The following is a 19212-nucleotide window of genomic DNA, read 5'->3' as shown; positions in this document are numbered from 1 at the left end:
ATAGTATGTTTAGGAAAGAGTACAACATGAGTAGTAAAAAAACTGCTTCATAAATTGGAAATATATTCTGTTTTAACTAAAACTTTAAATTACAATTAGTGTCTTTTAGCATATTTGAAGGTGATTGCTCAATCACCTTAGCCACATAATCATAGATAGTCATAGAATTTACAGTGCAGAAGGAGGCTATTCGGCCCGTCGAGTCTGCACCGGCTCTTGGAAAGAGCACCCTATCCAAGCCCACACCTCCACCCTATCCCCATAAACCCAGCAACCCCACCCAACACTAAGGGCAATTTTGGACACGAAGGGCAATTTATCATGGCCAATCCACCTAATCTGTACATATTTGGACTGTGGGAGGAAACCGGAGCACCCGGAGGAAACCCACGCACACATGGGGAGAACATGCAGACTCTGCACAGACAGTGACCCAAATCGGGAATCAAACCTGGGACCTTGGAGCTGTGAAGCAATTGTGCTAACCACTATGCTAGATGAATAAATCTGGAACTGAGAGCTGGTCTCAGTATCCGTGACCATGAAACCTACGATTGCTGTAAAAACTCATCTGGATCACTTGTTTTGACTTGAAGGCATATGCAGCCTAATACCCTGGCAGGATAGTAGCATTATGTTGGCACCACTGTAACATCTGGATATGACCGACTAGATATCGTGACGGCTCTCTTGTGTTTCGCGTTGGAGCTACCATTTGCACCTAATTGCGAGAATGAATTTCTCAATGTTGTGGTAGATGATGTGCCGCTAGGTTACATCTCTTATAACCACTGGCCAAATCTGGCTTCCGCCAAAGTTTTGGAGCAAACATGAAGAATCTAATATCTATGTACATTATGATTTTTAGATTTAGCACTTGATATTTTCCTTGAGTTTATTCTTGTGAATCCTTGCTTCATACTGTCTGGAGTGTGCCTTTTTCATGTTCAATATCTGTGTAATGAACCCGGGGTCAAACAACCAACTTTTGCTACTATATTCCATCCGACTGAATTGGCCACATGACCCCGAGTGATTTTTGTTTTGACTTATGGAGGTCAAAGAATGAATATTACACCAAATTGTGGCTTGGGTGATATGCAGGCAGTCAGTTTTAATTGTAAAGAGATATGTGCATAATGTTAAATACATAAATAGTTTTACAAGTAATTACATTTGGAACACGAAAAACAAAAGTGCTTTTCTTGTGCTAAAAAGACAAACCCGAACCTTTAAACATCGGCCCAAATGAGTCTTGTGTGGTAATTCGCTATCACGGGGCATCTGGTCTGACCTCTTACTGTCATCTGCAGAATTGATTGGGCAGACGTCAGACGCACCAATCAAACTCTTTAGGAGATGCAATGGAACAGAGGAAATGAAACTTTGTAAACTCTTAAATTTAAATGAGAGCTGCAAAACAAATATATACTTGAAAAAGACAAGTACCATTTTAAAAATATTTAATAGGTTTTGTTACACATCTGTCCCCAAAATTTTTGTATGATCTGTGGTCGCATCTAATAAACAGTATCAGCAAACAATAATATCCCTATTAAAAAGAATAAAGAACTGAAATGCCAAAATCTTAAATAAGAGCAGACAATGTTTTTATTAAAAAAACCCTGTATGAGTATCTGTTAAGAAAAAATGCAGGTGGATGTTTTATATGTCGACTGTTAATAAAAATTATGTGCCGCAAATATGCATACTCACAAAATTTAGCTAATCCATCCTTCCTGAGTTTTGCTGAGCAGGGCATCCAACAATATCCACCATCTGTTAAACTTAAACCTTCAAACTGGACCTTCAGTTCAAAATGTTTTCTTGCACTATGCTGCTAAAAATGCAGGCTGGAAACAGTGGGGGAAACAAATTATCTGGAACTGGAGCAAATAAGGTAACTCCTTCACTAATTGAGAAGTGGGGGAACTAAATTAAAAGAGATAAATTGAATACCAAATCAGGAAGAGAGAGAAAAAAAATTGGTTTCCGAGTAAAAGATCAACAAAGAAAATCTTTTAGAAACATGTTTTTAATTTTACATTTTCAAAATATTCAACAATTAAAACCTGAAGAAATGCGGCATTACACTCAACCTCTTTAGGACTGAAAATTAACTATTTTAAGTGGCAATTATTAACACTGTTAAAAGAGTGTTTATTCTTTTAATTAATAAATAATGAATTACACTTGCCCTAGATGTGTGTGTCAGGTTTAGTCCACACCTACTCGGCAAATACAGCAACTTTGTGACATTCTGTGCAATGTGGTATCAGAAAAGTGCAGTTTTCACAAAGTTAACGATGGAATGGGCAACTCCGACATCAAATTCACATTTGACTGTATATCTGGTTCCTGCCTGAAGTTGCTGTACTATTTACAGAAAAGTAATAGTGTACGTCATTTGGCTCACCAATATTTTGACAGCAAAATCTGATCTTCTACGTGTCTTAGTGTATTATTAGTTCAATCTAACGAGTTTCTCAACTTTATTTTAACCCAGTGTAATCAGGAAGTCAAGTCAATGAGATAATCCATCAATGATACAAGCTCTTCATTTTGTTGCGACAGACAATAGTACTCTGAACATAACAGGAAACTGGAGCATCCAATTTTATTCCGATCGTGTCAGCTGGTGATGCAGCAGCATTTAGTGTGCCTCACTCATGTTATTAGGTTAGATGTAACAATGCAGATTGAACCTGTTTGTTCACTGCACCAACTATGTGCCTTAACTCAACTGAGATTAGCACCCTTATTACAGAAGACAATTGTAGAAGCTTTGATACTGAGAAGTTATCGCATTAAGGTAGCTTGCCCTATGGAAACAAAATGGCAATTCATGATTTATTTTGGATTGTATATGCTGATACAATAATATAGCAAATATTCCATAAGATGTTTTAATGTTTTCATTTGAAATAGTAAATTGTGGCTATATTTAACAAATGGTGTATTGAACAGAAAATATTATGAAAGATAGCAAACTCTTGGCCATAATAGCTGAGTTATTTAACATATAGATGCTACTATGCATGCACTTTAAAACATTCTTGGGAACTATACCTATTTTATGTTTCAAATGCAAATGCATGAGAGAAAGGAACTGAAATTTCAAATGTCCTTTACCTGTCTCGTTTGCAGCTTTATTTTATTAGTTTTAGACCCAAGAATGAATAAGATTTGGTCAGAATGCAAATCACATTAAGTACCAGGGTGCTTTTTGTATTCATTCAATAGCAGCTGAATGTGCAAAAAAAAAATGCATTTTTAATGCAGAAATACTTTGAAAATGTTATAATTTGGTGGATAGGCTGATCGCTTCAAACTTTAGAACTGCTTCTATTTCTCCTCTTCAGTTACTGAGAAACCCCTTGCTTCTCTTGTGAATATGTTGAATAACATATCTGTGCTATTTTTTATTTGAACTGAAATATATTGTGTCAGTGCTGCTAGAACCTTGTCGTTTACTTGAATAATTCATTTAGATGTTATGAACAAAAGTGGCTAAACTGCATGTGAGTTATCCTCTTCACTTTGATGAATTGTTGTTTCTGTAACCTACAATAAAATGTGATATTCTGCAAATCTGTTTGTGTTTCTTAATCACCGTTGACATGATCACAAAATGAACAAGGATGAGACGGGTAGTTCTTCTGTTAGCCTATCCATCCATGCTACTGCTTTCCCATTTCCCCCTCTACTCCTCACTAGAAAGCTCATTCCATCATTCTGTGAAGAACTTCCTGACATCAGTCCTACATTTTCCTTTGACCCATTTGAATTATGTTCATATGTTCTATACATTCAGTTAAATTTGATATAGTTTTCTGGACCTACTTTCTCCATACCAAATTATCCCTTCTAGTTGTCTCCTTTCCAACATGAATAACTGGAGTTTATCTGGCTTTGCCCCATATTTCAGCGCTGTGCTGCAAAGGGTGAGTCTTGTGACTCTTTTCTGAATTCTATTGCAGGCTTTAACAGCTCAGTTATGATTCAGTAATTGCAGAAACAGTGAGAGCCTCGAGTTGCCTTCATTGAGGATGGTCCATCAGGAAAGCACCTATCAGGCACTCACTTGGTCAGCACCGTCTCTCCACCAGTAGAAGTAGCAACTGCCGGTACTGCACCACAGGCCAGGGATCGCAGATGGACCCAGGTCATAGGCAAGAGAGAATGAGTTTGGGCTCGCAGACAGTGGGGAGGTGGCTGGCTGGGGAAGGATGGGGTGGCTCTCATCAGGCCCCCTTGTACAGATAATGAGTCACTGAGAGTCATCTCTAAACTCATCACTGGGAATGGTCACTTTTTGGGCTGACTTGAGCACAATGGAAGTGCAAATGACTTATCTGACTTATGATCGAGCGATTTGACTTTGATGATTGCTGCATCACAGTGGTTAGATATGTTGAGCATTAAATATACTGTGATCCTATTTATTCTTCAGCTAAATCCTTGGTTGTTTCAGCAGTATTCCCAATGTTGCCAATTTTTTATTCCTTTGCAAACTGCTTTACCCATGTCTCCATTAAGGTTAATTTGCCACAGTTCTGTCTATTCACATATTGTACCTAACTAATTTTTAATTACAAAACAGCCTTTTCAGATTCAATAACGTTTTATAATTTTATATGATCTGCAGATTTGCTTTGAGTTTCCACATCCAAGTCATAAATTAGAAGCAATACAATTCCCAGTGTTAATAATGGAGGATCTCCATTTAGTATTTTGACATAATTTCTCAGTCAATTTCTGATCTTTTCCCAAGATTTAGTCTAACTTCCCACCAGTGTTGAGCTAAGCCAGTATTTTGTCAAATACCTTGTAGAGCCCCTCGTACAACAATTCATAGGACTTTGAACTTTATTGATCTTAATTACCTGACTCTCAATCTGCCATGTTGAAAAGCTGCCATTTCCAAACAATTTGAATGGAATTAATTAGCATATATAGAGCAGAAATATTCAAACTTCCTTTGCAGTTTTACCTTGTACTGTCCTTTCTTATTTTGGGCAACATTTACACATCAGGAGAAATCCTGAGTGAGAGAAATTGAAACACCTGCAATTTCCAACCACTGAACTCTCATTTTTACCTTAACGGCTGCTGTTCATGATGTACACTTCTCTTCTATTGTGAGCCAATGGTATTGTTCATTGTATTTACATTTTATCTGACTCTGCGTGTGTGGTAATTTTGTCTGAATTTGATGGCAAGACGACACATTCCAGTAGCGTAGAATCTTCTCGATGGTGCCATGATGGATAGTGAAATATGGAAGAACCTGGGCCTGCACTTAATGACAATGCGTTTGACAATAGATCTTCCCAGCAATGGCCTTCTATTTGGCTGTCTCCTTGTTTGCTGTTGTATTAGCGCTGCTGAGACAGACCAAGGACTGCAAGGGCAATTTTGGAGGAGAGCATACCTGCCTCATTGGATTCATAATCAGTTTCTCAAGTTCGGGCAGCTGCTTAGGGTCCCTGTCCACACGTGGGAAATTAGTTGAATGCTCTGGGGAGACAACCTGATTCAACTCCCCTTAATATGCAACCAGGCCCCCCCCCCCCGGCCCCCCGCCAATACTGCTGAATCCGTCCACTCATCTACTGAGGTAATATGGGCTGAGGTTAGAAACAGGAAAGGAGAGGTCACCCTGTTAGGGGTTTTCTATAGGCCTCCGAAAAGTTCCAGCGATGTAGAGGAGAGGATTGCAAAGATGATTCTGGATAGAAGCGAAAGCAACAGGGTAGTTGTTATGGGGGACTTTAACTTTCCAAATATTGACTGGAAACGCTATCGTTCGAGTACATTAGATGGGTCCGTTTTGGTCCAATGTGTGCAGGAGGGTTTCCTGACACAGGTAGATAGGCCAACGAGAGGCGAGGCCATATTGGATTTGGTACTGGGTAATCAACCAGGACAGGTGTTAGATTTGGAGGTAGGTGAGCACTTTGGTGATAGTGACCACAATTCGATTAAGTTTACTTTAGTGATGGAAAGGGATAGGTATATACCGCAGGGCAAGAGTTATATCTGGGGGAAAGGCAATTTATGATGCGATGAGGCAAAACCTAGGATACATCGGATGGAGAGGAAAACTGCAGGGGATGGGCACAATGGAAATGTGGAGCTTGTTCAAGGAACAGCTACTGCGTGTCCTTGATAAGTATGTACCTGTCAGGCAGGGAGGAAGTGGTTGAGTGAGGGAACCGTGGTTTACTAAATCAGTCGAAACACTTGTTAAGAGGAAGAAGGAGACTTATGTAAAGATGAGACATGAAGGTTCAGTTAGGGCGCTCAAGATTTACAAGTTAGCTAGGAAGGACCTAAAGAGAGAGCTAAGAGGAGCCAGGAGGGGACATGAGAAGTCTTTGGCAGGTAGGATCAAGGATAACCCTAAAGCTTTCTATAGATATGTCAGGAATAAAAGAATGACTAGTGTAAGAGTAGGGCCAGTCAAGGACAGTAGTTGGAAGTTGTGCTTGGAGTCCGAGGAAATAGGAGAGGTGCTAAATGAATATTTTTCGTCAGTATTCACACAGGAAAAAGACAATGTTGTCGAGGAGAATACTGTGATTCAGGCTACTAGACTAGAAGGGCTTGAGGTTCATAAGGAGAAGGTGTTAGCAATTCTGTAAAGTGTGAAAATAGATAAGTCACCTGGGCCGGATGGGATTTATCCTAGGATTCTCTGGGAAGCTAGGGAGGAGATTGCTGAGCCTTTGGCCTTGATCTTTAAGTCATCTTTGTCTACAGGAATAGTGCCAGAAGACTGGAGGATAGCAAATGTTGTCCCCTTGTTCAAGAAGGAGAGTAGAGATAACACCGGTAACTATAGACCAGTGAGCCTTACTTCTGTTGGGGGCAAAATCTTGGAAAGGTTTACAAGAGATAGGATGTATAATCATCTGGAAAGGAATAATTTGATTAGAGATAGCCAACACGGTTTTGTGAAGGGTAGGTCGTGCCTCACAAACCTTATTGAGTTCTTTGAGAAGGTGACCAAACAGGTGGATGAGGGTAAAGCAGTTGATGTGGTGTATATGGATTTCAGTAAAGCGTTTGATAAGGTTCCCCATGGTAGACTACTGCAGAAAATACGGAGGCATGGGATTCAGGGTGATTTAGCAGTTTGGATCAGAAATTGGCTAGCTGGAAGAAGACAAAGGGTGGTGGTTGGTGGGAAGTGTTCAGACTGGAGTCCAGTTACTAGTGGTGTACCACAAGGATCTGTTTTGGGGCCACTGCTGTTTGTCATTTTTATAAATGACCTGGAGGAGGGCGTAGAATGATGGGTGAGTAAATTTGCAGATGACACTAAAGTCGGTGGAGTTGTGGACAGTGCGGAAGGATGTTACAAGTTACAGAGGGACATAGATAAACTGGAGCGCTGGGCTGAGAGGTGGCAAATGGAGTTTAATGCAGAAAAGTGTGAGGTGATTCATTTTGGAAGGAATAACAGGAAGACCGAGTACTGGGCTAATGGTAAGATTCTTGGCAGTGATGAGCAGAGAGATCTCGGTGTCCATGTACATAGATCCCTGAAAGTTGCCAGCCAGGTTGAGAGGGTTGTTAAGAAAGGGTACGGAGTGTTCGCTTTTATTGGTAGAGGGATTGAGTTTAGGAGCCATAAGGTCACGTTGCAGCTATACAACACTCTGGTGCGGCCGCATTTGGAGTATTGCGTGCAATTCTGGTCGCCGCATTATAGGAAGGATGTAGAAGTATTGGAAAGGGTGCAGAGGAGATTTACCAGAATGTTACCTGGTATGGAGGGAAGATCTTATGAGGAAAGGCTGTGGGACTTGAGGCTGTTTTCGTTAGAGAGAAGAAGGTTAAGAGGTGACTTAATTGAGGCATACAAGATGATCAGAGGTTTGGATAGGGTGGACAGTGAGAGCCTTTTTCCTCGGATGGTGATGTCTAGCACGAGGGGACATACCTTTAAATTGAGGGGAGATAGATATAAGACAGATGTCAGAGGTAGGTTCTTTACTCAGAGTAGTAAGGGCGTGGAATGCCCTGCCTGCAACAGTAGTGGACTCGCCAACACTAAGGACATTCAAATGGTCATTGGATAGACATATGGACAATAAGGGAATAGTGTAGATGGGCTTTAGAGTGGTTTCACAGGTCGGCGCAACATCGATGGCCGAAGGGCCTGTACTGCGCTGTAATGTTCGATGTTCATCCCAAATAATCTCCACCTCTGAGCCTGTCATCGTGGAGCTGGGAAATTTCAAACCAAAGCGGTAAATTATAATTTTGAACTGCGTCATAGAAACATATAGAAGCAGAAATAAGCCAGTCTGCTCCACCATTCATTATGATCATGGCTGATGATCCAACTCTGTTCATCCCTTTCGCCCCAAAAGCAATATTTAACCCCTTCTTGAATACATACAATGTTTTGGCCTCAACTGCATCCAGTGGTAATGAATTCCACAGGCTCGCCACTCTCTGGGTGAAAACATCTCTCCTAATTTCTGTCATAAATGTTCTACCCCATGTCCTCAGACTGTGACCCCTGATTCTGGACACCCCCCACCATTGGGAACATCCTTCATGCATCTACCCTAATCCTATTCGAGTTTCTAGGTTTCTATGTGATTCCCCCCTCATTCTTCTGAACTTCAGTGAATACAGTCCTAACTGACTCAATCTCTCCTGATAGGTCAGTCCCACCATCGCAGGAATCCATCTGGTAAGCCTTGGCTGACTCTCTCTATTTGAAGAACATCCTTGCATGGATAAGACCAAAACTGCCCACAATATTCCAGCTGTGGTCTCACCAAGGGCCTGTTTCATTTCAGCAAGACATCCCTGCTCCTGCACTCAAATCCTCTCACCATGAAGGCCAACATACCATTTGTCTTCTGTGCCGCATGCTTTAAAAATATATATTTTTGTTCAACAAATTTTCAATTACAATTCACAACAACCCCATAAACCCACCCCCCACCCCCTCAACAGTCAACGGTAATCAACTCCCAAAAGTGCATGATAAACAAACCCCAATAATTGTAGAACACATCACTCGCACCCCCCTCCCAGAGCAAATTTCACCTTTTCCAGGGTCAAAAACTCCAGAAGGCCCCCCTGCCAAGCCAAGGCATAGGGTGGAGAAGCTGACCTCCACCCCAAAAAACCCTCCGTCTGCGGGCAATCAGCAAGGCAAAGGCCAAGACACCTGCCCTTGCACCCGCCTGCAGCTCCGACTGGTCTGACACCCTGAATATGGCTTCTAGGGGACTGGGTTCAACGTCCACATGTAGAACCCCTGAGATGATGCTGAACACCGTCCTCCAAAACCTTTTCCAAGGCAGGACCAAAACCTACACACGTGGTTTGCAGGACCCTCCCACATCAATCACAGACATCCTCCACCCCTTTGAACAGCTGGCTCATTCTAGACTTTGTGAGGTGCACCCTGTACACTACCTTCAACTGTATCAGCCCCAGTCTCGTGCACGAAGTAGAGGCATTTACCCTCCGCAGCACCTCGCACCACAGACCCTCCTCCAGCACCACCCGCTAACTCTTCCTTCCAGTGCACCTTAACCCCCCCCCCATAGACACCCCATCCTCCTCCAATATTCTCCCGTAAATCGGCGAGACGACCCGCCTCTCCAAACCCCGCCCCCCCCCCCCCCCCTGCTGACAGCACCGAGTCCAGCAACAATGAGGCAGACACGATCGGGAGACCTCCTTCACGAAGTCTTGCACCTGCATATCTGAAACCTTGCCCTGTGCCAGCCCAAACCTCAACAATTCCAAATTCGCAAATCACAATCCCAGAGACAGATGCTTCTTTCCTTAATCCTCCTCTCTTCTCATCCCAGGAACCTTGCGTCCATCCTCTCTGGCTCAAATCCATAGTTTCCCCCAAATTGACCCCCCCCCCCCCCCCCCGTGACCCAGCTCCCAACCTAAAATGCTGCCAAAACTGCCTCAGATCTCCAACGTGGCCACCACCACCAGACTCACCGAATACTTCCCTGGGGCCATTGGGAGTGGCGCTGTTGCCAGAGCCCGCAACCTCGACCCCCTGCAAAAGCTTGCCGCCATCTTCACCCACAAAGCTCCACCCTCCCTGCTCCATCCCCCGAATCTTCTCTGCATTTGCCGCCCAATAATAATACATCAAATTTGAGAGGCCTAAACCCCCCCTCCCCCACTTCCCCGTCCCCGCCCCCCGCCTGCTGTCTCCTCTGCAGTATCACCTTCCTAATCCTTTTGTTTTCATGTATTTTATTACAAACCTATATAAAAAAAGTTACAACACATATACAAACAGGGAAAAGGCGTCGCAACAATCAACGATACAGTTTGTACAATTCTTTCCCTTTTTCACCCCCCTTGCTCTCCCCCTCACCCCGTCCCCCCCGCAACAAACAACTCGTCAAACACGGTCATGAACATCACCCACCTTGCCTCAAACCCTTTGGCTGAGCCCCTTAGCTCGTACTTTATTTTTTCCACCTTAGGTTCACCTGCATGCTTACCTTCAGAGACTGAAGCACGAGGCCACCCAGGTCTCATTGCAAATTCCCTGCTCAATTTTTGGCCATTTCAATAATAACCCACCTTCCTGTTTTTGCTACCAAAATGGATAACCTCCCATTTATCCACATTATATGGCATCTGCCAATCATTTTCCCACTCACTCAACTTGTCTAAATCCCACTGAAGCATCTCTGCATCCTCCTCACAGCTCACCCTCCCACTCAGCTTTGTGTCATCTGCAAATTTGGAGATAATACATTTAGTTCCCTCATCGAAATAATTAGATCGGGTCCCCACAGATGGTAACCCACTAGTCACTGCCTGCCATTTGGAAAAATGCCTGTTCTTTGTTTCTGATCTGCCAATCCGTTTTCTATCCATCTCAATACACTACTCCCAATCCCATTCACTTTAATTTCACACACTAATCTCTTATATGGCAATTGGTCAAAAGCCTTCTGAAAGTCCAAATAAACCACATCCACTTGCTCCCCCTCATCAACTCTACTATTTGCACCCTCGAAGAATTTAAGCATGCTGATTTCCCTTTCAAACCCTCCCCAACCACTCCAACAAATACTCCCCCCAGAACATCAGTCCTGCCCAGGTGTAACCAGTCAGTTTGGACTGGTCCCATCTCTCCAAGAACCAGTCCCAATGTTCCAGGAATCTAAAAATCTCCCCCTCACACTATCTCTTCAGCCACGTATTCATCCGATATATCCTACTCCGGTTAGCATGTGGCACTGAGAGTAAATCTGACATCACTACCTTTGAGGACCTATTTTCAACTTACTTCCTAACTCCCTATATTCTGCTATGTCGTTTGCACCAATGAGTACCATGATCACTGAGTGTTCACTCTTCCCCTTCAGAGTGTCCTGCAGCTGATCTGAGACAACTTTGACCTTAGTACTAGGGAGGCAACATACCATCCTGGGGTCTCCTTTGTGACCACAGAAATGCCTTTCTACTCCTTTTACAATTGAATCCCCAATAACTATTGCATTCCCACAATTTGTACTCTTACATAGTGCAATAAATTTGGCTTTTGCTGCTTTCCCCTGACAGGCCAATCCCCTCTGCAGAATCCAAAGTGGTATATCTGTTTTGCAGGGGAATAGCCTTACAGATTTGTGCACTGCCTGTCTAGTCCTCTTGCTCTGCCTAGTGGTCACCCATTCCTTTCCTGCCTGTGGATTCGTGTCCTGGTGTGACCACCTCTCTATATATGCTTTCCACGATACTCCAGGCCTTGAGGATGCTCCATAGTGTTCCCAGGCTCTGTTCAAGCTCGGAACTCCTGGGTTTCCAAGAGTTGCAGCTGGAGACACTTCCTGTGCACATGCTGGCCCCAGGCACTGATAATCTTACTGGCTTCCCACATAGCGCAGGAAGAACACATCACAACTTTGAATTCTTCTGCCATGACTTACCCCTTCAAATTAAATTAAATCTTTTAGAAGATACTTACTTTAAATTACTTTAGGGCCCTTATTCCCTGCTCTGCGTCATTACAGAATATATCCCTTAAAAACGATGAACCACAAAATAAAACATTATAAATTATAGGCGATAAATTTAGTAAATACTTAACTGAATTCAAGCATCTACTTCTTTTGAAATGCTACTTTTATTCCAGTTTAAGATACATCAACACAATCCCTAACAGCAGCATCTCCTCCAGTCAATTAACTTACCACTTTCTTGTGACGGCACTACTGGATTTCTTTTTCAAACTCCGCCTGCTGCCGCAATACAGGGTGTCCCTCACAGGTCTGGCTGCCTCCGCTCATGGAAGGTGTTTGAAGGTGAGCCTCACACACTCTTTATCCTCTTCACAGTACAGGGTATCCCTTGAAGGTCTGGCTGTCTCAGCTCCTGGGGCTGTCTCAGCTCCTGGAGAGCAAGCGAAGGCCCCAATCCTTTCTCTCCCTTTATCCTCTTTCCAGTACAGGGTGTCCCTCACTGGTCTGGCTGTCTCCGCCCCATGGGGATTCATTGAGAAAGATGGCAACTGTACATGTTTTATTCCGTACAAACACCTGCTGAAACAATGTGCCGATTCTCCGATCGCGGGACAGTGTCCGCGCCGTCGTGAACGCTATCGCAAAACGCGCACGGGCATTAGCGATTCTGGCTCCCACAGGGGGCCAGCACGGTGCTGGAGCGGTTCACGCCACTACAGCCTCACTTCCTGGCACGCACTGGGGGCGGCGCCAACCCACGCATGCGCAGTGATGACGCGCCAACCCGCGCATGCGCGGTGGCTTTACGGAACGCGCCGGCCCCGATGCATCATGGCGTGGGGGTTCTGGGGCCGGACGTGCAACAAAGTAGGCCGGGGAGGGGGAGAGAGGGCCTCGATCGCGGGCTTGACCCCATCGGAGGCCCCCCCCGGGGACAGAGCCCCTCCCGCCCCCCCCCCCCACCAACAGGCCGCCCCCCCGACCCTTCGCGCAGAGTTCCCGCCGGCAGCGACCAGGTGTGGACGGCGCCGGCCGGACTCTGCTTTTTCCGCTCGGCCCATTCGCGACGGAGAATCAGCGGCCCAGCCTCATACAGCGGCCCGCGACCGGCGCCGTGCCAAATGCGCCAGCGCAAATGGCGGCGATTCTCTGCACCTCGGAGAATTACGCGCCAGCGTCGGGGCAGCGTGGCACGGTTGCTGCAATTCTCCTGCCCGGTGCGGGGAGAATCGCGCCCAATATATGAAAATGCTGAGGCATTTGATGAAATAACTGTGGAAAAACACAAGATTTTCTGGAGCTAACCATTTCCATAATTTACGCAATGATGTTTGGATATCCTTAGAGATATCTTCATTCCGCTGAACGAATGCAAATTTTGTCATTACAACTAACACCAAAATTTGCCTTTATATACATAATCATGGATTATGAAGTTTGTGAAGTTTTGCATGTAAATGCTGGAAAGCCTCAATTTTGGCATTATTCTTGAGTCCACTTGAAAACAAAATGCTATTAAATATTTTTAAATAGGACACTACATTGAGCAAGATGTTCTCAGTTCTGGGTGAATTGTGACCTTTCACATAAAAACTCTAATCCAGTATATTGGAGAAGTTAAATTACCAGCCTCTGGTCCCTTACTTTAAGTACTGACTTAAAGTCCAAAGACAAGCAGGCTAGGTGGATTGGCCATGATAAATTGCCCTTAGTGACCAAAAAGGTTAGGAGGGGTTATTGGGTTATGGGGATAGGGTGGAAGTGAAGGCTTTAGTGGGTCGGTGCAGACTCGATGAGCCAAATGGCCTCCTTCTGCACTGCATGTTCTATGTAAATGTTTTATGGACATAAGGGCACAGTAACTGAGGTTATGGTATTGGACTTGTGATCAGAGGCCTGTTATTAATGAGCCATAAGTTAGTCCCATTGCAGCAGGTGGATAATTTCAATCCAGTCAATTAAATCTGGAATAAAGAGAGCTAGTATCAATAATGGTGACCATGAAACTGTCAGATTGATATTTTAAATCCATCTGTTTTACTCATGTCCTTCAGCGAAGGAAATGTGCTCTCCTTAATTAGTTTGACTGAGATGTGACTTAAACCCCAGAGCAATGTGGTTGACTCATCGCTGCCCTCTGAAATTCAGTTGTAGCAATAATGCTGTAATGAATTTTAATGGTTCAGGAAGGTGGCCCATCACCTTCTCAAGGGTAATTTGGGATGGGCACTAAATGCTAGCCTTGCCATCAATGCCTACATCACATGAATGAATGCAATTATAGTAACTGTATACACAATATAAAAATTAAATTATTTTTAATATACCATTCAAAATTTGTTCCCCTGATATTTCTGATGGATTTTCTTTATTAATATGGGCCACAGTTCTTTTCACCCAAGGTGGCTAATTTAGTCATCCTTAAAGTTAAATGTTTTGGTTTTGTCAAAGTTGCATATTTTAAAAAGTATTTAATATTTACTGGGAGACACGTTACTTAGTGCTGAGGAGCTTGGTGAGAAACATACATAACTTTGTATCTCGTTGTGAGGTTAATATTTTCTCAGCCAGCAAGGGGGGTTATCCCAGGAACAAACAGCAAGTAGAAAGGTGGTGTGTGCAAACAAATTGATTTGTGCCTAGAAATCCATTAATGATTTGTCAGCGTTAACCGTCTGGAAACTATGAATTATGAAGCGCCAGCTATGAGCTGCTCTTTGCATTTGAGAACAGTACATCCAGTTTTTGTTAGACATAGAATTCCTGCAGCGCAGAAGGAGGCCATTCAGCCCGTCGGGTCTGCACGAACTCTGTGAAAGTACACCCTACCTCGGCCCACTCCCCTGTCCTATCCCTGTAACCCATAACCCCACCAAATCTGCACACCTTTGGACAGTGGGAGGAAACTCAGGTAGTCACGGGCAGAAAGTGCAATTTCACCCCGTCACCCAAGGCCGGAATTAAACCTGGGTCCCTGGTGCTTAAAGGCAAACGTTGACTGAGAATAACTGTCAGCTCTCAAACAACATGAAGATTCAATGAAAATGCTTTTTCCTAAGTGGGGATGCTCATTTGGATTTCCCACTTTGTAATGACATTGCCAGTGACTTATTTTAAACAATAGCTTGCAGTGATTTTAAATTTATGAAGAGCAATTAGTAGTTCAATCAAGAGGCACTGTGCCACAGGGCGATATGGTGGCACAATGGTTAGCACTGCTACCTCAACGCCAGGGACCTGGGTTTGATTCCGGCCTTGGGTGACTGTCTCTGTGGGGGTTTGCCCATTCTCCCCGTGTCTGCTTGAGTTTCGTTCGGGTGCTCTGCTTTTCTCTCCAAATCCAAAGATGTGCGGGTTAGGTGGATTGGCCATGATAAATGAGTGTGAATAAGGCAGGAAAGTAGTCCTGGGTGGAGTGCTCTTTCCGAGGATTGGTGCAGACACGATGGACCGAATGGCCTCTTTCCGCACTGCGGGGATTCCATGGATGAGCAAAAGAATTGTGGTGTGCTGGGGCCATTTGGGGAATTCCTAAATTGGGAAGCCAGAGAGGGCATCATTCATGGCTAAGGGATTAGGGAGGCATATGTCAGTTTTACCTCGAGGGCCATGAAGGCGAATGCTGAGTGAGTCAGGTTTGCTGTGCTGTTCTCCCTTGAGCCATGTCTGGTAGTTGTCACTGAATAGTTGATCTGTTCAGGAGCTATCATTGCCTTTTTAAAATAGTGGTTGCTAAATGTTTTCTACAGAGCTAAAAAGAGAATGGTCTGTAAAACTAACCAACTAAATGACAAGTGATGACAGGCACCAAATACTACCAAATTTTTCCAAGTATATGCCAGCCCTGAATCAGTGAAGTATATCTCCTTCATTAATGTCTGTCGAGGCTGAGAGAAGAATTATTTGATCTCATTGTGGTAAAATGCTGTGGAACACAAAATGGATAAATTGCATTAAGCAGTTCTTTCTACTTTGTGACATTGGTTTCAATGAATTTTCATTGCACCCTTTTTTATGGATCCAATATCCTTCCTATAAAAGGTTGCCCATAATTGCATGCAATATTCAAACTCTGGCCCATCCCATGTTTTGCATTAGTTTAACATTGCTTTCTTGTTTTTCAAAGAATATTCAATGAATTTATTTATAAAAACGAATCCCAGCTGCCTTTTAGATTGCAGTTTCTATCATGTCCCTAAAAGGCGACCACTTGACCTACCTTTGTATTGCTAATGGATGTTTGGAGAAACTGAGCCATAACTTGAACACTGAGCTGAAATAAATATAGCCTCATGGTTAGGGGAGGTACTGAGCCGGAGGCTAATCTTCTGACTGAATTTTGGCAGTGGAGCAATACAAGGGAGGGCAAGGAAAATGTACGACCTCAAGGTTAAATTACTATCTGGATTATTACCTGAGCCACATTCAAATTGGCACATGAGCCGACATTGAAGGAGAATTAACACCAGGCTGGCATGGGAATGTTGGATTCCTTTTGGTGGGGCCAGTTCTGGAACAGAAAGGAGCTGTATCAATGGGAAGGGTTCTGTCATAAGTGAGGCGGAATGTGTGTCCTGGCGGAAAGGGTAAATTGGGAGGTTAAAAAGGATTTAAACTGGGAAAGGGGAGGCAGGGAGAGATCTACAAAAAATGTAAGCATCCTAAACATAAATAGAATAATGCAGCAGAGCACAGGAAAGAATAAATAAACAAGGACATGATAGCAAGGGAATATGTAGAGTTCTAAAATGGGAGTCTAAAAGATGGTTAAACATAAAGTGAGAGGAAATCTTGTTTAAATATGAGTTAACCGGCCTCACGGCGCTGATGACCCGGATTCGAGCCGGGCCCGAGTCACTGTCCGCATGGAGTTTGCGCATTCTCCCCGTGTCTTCGTGGGTCTCACCCCCCACAACCCAAAGATGTGCAGGGTAGGTGGATTGGCCACGCTACATTGCCCCTTAATTGGAAAAATTAAAAAACAAAATTCGTTAACAAACAGTGTATACAGAATGGGTTAATGAGTTAAAAATCAGTATCTGCAGAATGGGTTAATGAGTTAAAAATCAGTGTATACAGAAATGCACACAGTGTCTGTAATAAAACGGGAGCTGCAGCCATGCATTGAGATGACCCAGATATAATAGGGGTTATGAAGTCGTGGGAAATTAAATATAGGAGAGAACACTGCATGTTTAGAAAAGATAGCACGGGAAAAGGGGGCGGTGCATTAGTTGTATTGATTAAGGATAATAATCACAGCAGAATAAAGGGATACAACTCTCAGCAAGATGGAAATAGAATCCATTGAATCAAGATAAAAGTGAATCAAGATAAAAGTTAATAAAGTATGAATTACACAAATTGGTGTGATCTACAGACCACCTATTAGTGGAAAGGAGGTGGAAGAAGAAATGTACAAACACATTTGGAAATTAAATAAAAAACAGAACAATAATTATTGGGGAATTTCAAATACCCTGATAGTAAGTGGACAGCAGAATTCGGAAAAAGGGAATAAGGGGCTGGATTTATGATGTGACTTGTGATATTAATCTGTAATTTCACTGATTGACCAAATGTATACTGAACTGTTTAAAAGGGACTTTTCAAAGATGAGAAAAGACACTGTAAAAGAAAGTGGCCACAAGTCACCTGACGTCTTGTATTGCAAGTTGACCAGCTTCTAGAAAGTTCCACTGTGATTTGCAATTTGTACATGCAACATCCTTGGATAAACAAAATGCACAACTGTACTATCAAATAATGATGTAGAAAAGCATCCACAGAGAGCAGGAAAAGTATATTCTGCTAAAAGGAAATAACAAACTACGTACCAGTAGGGCTCCATGGCAGATTAAGGGCATAAGGGGACAATTAAGGGTTTGGAAAAAGGCATACATTAAGTACACAGACAGCAGACGAGTGCATGATAAAAGAGAATAAGAAACGGTTAGAAGAGAAATAAAAAAAAGTAAAGAGAAACTATGAAATTAAATTATCAAGGAATAAATTAATCGAAGTGAGAAAGGATAACGCCCCTGGTCTGGATGTGTTGCATCCATGTATTTTAAAAGATTCCAGAGGAGCGATTAGCAAGGCATTATTGCTTGTATTAATAATTTGTTAGAAAAATATGCAATGCCAGAGGACTGGTGAATAGACAATATAATTCCTGTTTAAGAAGGGAGACAAAACATGTCCAGGGAATTATAGATCAGTCAGCTTAATATTGGTGGTAGGAAAAATAATAGAATCCTTAATAAGGAAGAGGATAGGACAACATATAGAAATGAAAATATAATAATAAATAGTCAGCATGGATTTTAAAAAAGGAATCTTTCTTGACCAATCTTATAAAAAATTTTGAGGGGGTAACCGAGAGAGTAGACAAGGGTAATGTAGTAGACATTTGTTATCTGCATTTCAAAAGACCTCAGATACAGTGCTCCATAATAGACCTATGAATGAGGTCAGAAAATGTGGAGTCAAGACAAGCGGCAGAATGGATTGCTTGCTGGTTTTGAGACAAAGAAGAGAGTTGCAATAAAGATCATTTATTCAGGGTTGCAGATGGGAAGTGGTATTCCACAAGGCACCACTGCTGTTCACAATTTGCATCAACCATTTGGAATCAAAAACACAATTTCTGAATTTGTGGATGACACCAAATAGGGAGAAGATGGGCAAGAGTGAGGAGGGCTGAAAAAATTATAGGAGGGCATTAATAACCTAGCCAAATGGGTAAATAATTGACAAACTAGGTTAAACACCGATTAATATGAAGTCATCCATTTTGGTAGCAAGGATAAGAGATCACATTACTTTGAAGCTGGAAGCCTAGGTGAGGGAGAGGAATAAAAGGGATCCTGGAGTGCAAATACACTGATCATTGAAATATGTGGCATCGCTTAGCAAGACCATTTTTAAAAATGGCAAACCAAGCACTGGGTTTTATTTCTGGAGGGATAGAATTAAAAAGTAGGGAAGCTGTGCTAAACCTGTATCAAACTTGATTAGACCACACAAAGAGACTGCATTCCGTTCTGTTCATTTTATAAAAATGATATAGAGGCACTGGAGCAGTTGCAGAGAAGATTTTCAATGATGCGGCCATAAATATACCCACCTACCAGGAATGAATTTACAGGCTGTGTCTCTTCACTCTTGAAAATTGATGGCTGACCCCATTGATGCCTTTAAAATTATGAAAGTGTGGATAGAGTAG

This window comes from Scyliorhinus torazame, chromosome 4, assembly GCF_047496885.1.
Source record: "Scyliorhinus torazame isolate Kashiwa2021f chromosome 4, sScyTor2.1, whole genome shotgun sequence".
In the NCBI taxonomy this organism is placed as follows: domain Eukaryota; kingdom Metazoa; phylum Chordata; class Chondrichthyes; order Carcharhiniformes; family Scyliorhinidae; genus Scyliorhinus; species Scyliorhinus torazame.
This window is presented reverse-complemented; position numbering follows the sequence as displayed.